The sequence below is a fragment of the Schistocerca piceifrons genome, unplaced genomic scaffold, assembly GCF_021461385.2.
Source record: "Schistocerca piceifrons isolate TAMUIC-IGC-003096 unplaced genomic scaffold, iqSchPice1.1 HiC_scaffold_326, whole genome shotgun sequence".
NCBI lineage: Eukaryota > Metazoa > Arthropoda > Insecta > Orthoptera > Acrididae > Schistocerca > Schistocerca piceifrons.
In genome coordinates this window covers 22,501-25,000 of record NW_025728544.1, presented here as the reverse complement: position 1 = coordinate 25,000, position 2,500 = coordinate 22,501, and the positions used below count along the sequence as shown (strand labels likewise).

The 2,500-nt window shown below is 56.0% G+C and overlaps 1 non-coding gene across 1 annotated transcript in view; it reads left to right on the top strand.

The window, feature by feature from the left end:
- The first annotated feature begins 2,440 nt into the window (after positions 1-2,440).
- The window catches only part of LOC124745576, a 1,909-nt gene continuing 1,849 nt past the window's right edge, over positions 2,441-2,500 (top strand). The window contains exon 1 of the ribosomal RNA XR_007011087.1: positions 2,441-2,500. This exon is cut by the window's right edge and continues 1,849 nt beyond it. This is a non-coding gene — a ribosomal RNA (small subunit ribosomal RNA).

Sequence of the window (2,500 nt, the reverse complement as noted above, 5' to 3'; positions counted from 1 at the left end):
TTTCCGTACAACAACGTGTAACCTAACCTAACCTAACCTAACCTATGTTGTACCTTAACCTAACCTATGTTGTACCTTAACCTAACCTATGTTGTACCTTAACCTAACCTATGTTGTACCTTAACCTAACCTATGTTGTACCTTAACCTAACCTATGTTGTACCTTAACCTAACCTATGTTGTACCTTAACCTAACCTATGTTGTACCTTAACCTAACCCATGTTGTACCTTAACCTAACCCATGTTGTACCTTAACCTAACCCATGTTGTACCTTAACCTAACCCATGTTGTACCTTAACCTAACCCATGTTGTACCTCAACCTAACCCATGTTGTGCCTCAACCTAACCCATGTTGTGCCTCAACCTAACCCATGTTGTGCCTCAACCTAACCCATGTTGTGCCTCAACCTAACCCATGTTGTGCCTCAACCTAACCCATGTTGTGCCTTAACCTAACCCATGTTGTGCCTTAACCTAACCCATGTTGTGCCTTAACCTAACCCATGTTGTGCCTTAACCTAACCCATGTTGTGCCTTAACCTAACCCATGTTGTGCCTTAACCTAACCCATGTTGTGCCTTAACCTAACCCATGTTGTGCCTTAACCTAACCCATGTTGTCGCCTTAACGTAACCCACGTTGTCGCCTAAACCTGCTCTGTAATTGTTATACGACTCGTTCAATTACTGTAGTGTTGCCCACCCGCAACCCTCGCAATATAGTTCGCTACTCGCACTGCCCGCACCCCTGTGTATCGCTTCATGTTAAACACCTTGCAAGTCTTGCTCACTTTCCACATGCTCCTGCTGTACACTGTAATGTGGATGGCAGCAGGACGTACATGCCGCCCCTCCCCACGTCCCCACCTTGCCCCCTGCCTTCGCAAGCTGGTTGGTGAGAAGTTTGCATGTTCAATGCCCTTCGCATGCGACGTACTCAGGCTACGTTGTGGTGCGGCCTGTGTCAACTGTCCGCTGATGTCGTACGCGTGAACCACAATCTGTACTGCACATTCGTCCTTATGTACTGAATGATACATCGTGGCACATGTGTGACCGCACAACGACTGCGCCCAAAAACGGCGGACCATACAGTGCAAATATTGTGCACGCAGCTACGTGTCGTCTCCCTATGAGAGCTGGATTGCAGTGTGGTACGCCATAGAGACGTGTGGGAGGAACGGACGCCGTGGATGGCGATCAGCATGAGCTGTCTGTTGATGTATTCGGACCTAGTCGTCTCTCCTCACACACCGTGATGGCATGGTGCACCGCGTTCCATATCTGCGACATGCTACAGAGGCCGGTTGACAGTCGTTCGAGCAATGGACATCGCATACGTACGGGGGCCACCTTCCACGTATTGTCTAGGCGTGCACATTTTGTTGCGTGTATGTGGGCAGACGTAGTGTGGCGTGACACCTGACACAGGCATGCAATAATCGTTGAAGTTGCAAATGGCGATGGACGCCTGCGTTTTCTGGTGAAGTTACGCAAATGAACAAATGGTAACCTGTTGTGGTGCGGTTGTTCTCGCTAGGGGTGAATCGGTGATGGCGACGATAGGTTGAGGTACTAACCGGTTGTTCCAGCGATACCCACCATGCCGACGAAACTGAACGGCATCTGGGTGTGAAGCGATACGCGGCGGTGGCTGGGTGGGACCGTCCCCGGCCGGTGAGGGGGCGCCTCCCGGCGTGCTGGCCGCGCGGTGCGTGGGCGCACGCGCTACAGCCGGCTGGTGGGGGCGGCCAGTGGCAGGCGCGCCGGCCGACGGACGCGGCAGGCGTCGCAGCTGCGCGCCGGCGCACCCTGCGCGCGGCGCCGTGCGGCCAAAGTAGGTCCTCGCGGGCCCGGTGCGAAGCGCGGTGGACATCTTCAGTGTGCTGGTCCGATTGAGGACTGTGTGCGTTGAGGATGCGCCGCCGCCCGGCGCTCGGCGCCGCGACGCCGTCTGCTGCTCGGTCGCCCCAGCGGTTCTCGCTGGTGGTTTGTATCGCAGCTGTGCGGATGTGTTGGCGCGTGCGCTGTGCTGGGAGAGTTCGCTTCGGCACCCAAGTGGGGCTTTTGTCCTTCTGTGGCGCTGGCGTTGGAGCTGCCGGTCACCGTAGGTGGCGCGTGTTGTCTCCCGCCGGCAATGCCACGACAGCACGCTCCCGGGCCTCTGTCGGCAGCGGCAAGCTCAGTTGGGAGCACGGGTGGTCGCACCGAAAGCGTCTACTCGCCTAACTCCGGGCGATTGCGCCTCTCTCGAACCCGACCAAGTACTTGGGACGGCGCTGCGCGCCGCCGGGACCTGAGAGGGTTTCGAGGTGTATTGTGCAGGGGAGCTCAGCCTCCTCCTGTTTGCAGAATGATTGAGCGGACGCTTGCGTGTTCGCGCGGGCCCCCGGGACACACTCCCGGGCGGCCGGCTGCTCAGCTCTAGTTGACGCAGCTCCCTGGTTGATCCTGCCAGTAGTCATATGCTTGTCTCAAAGATTAAGCCATGCATGTCT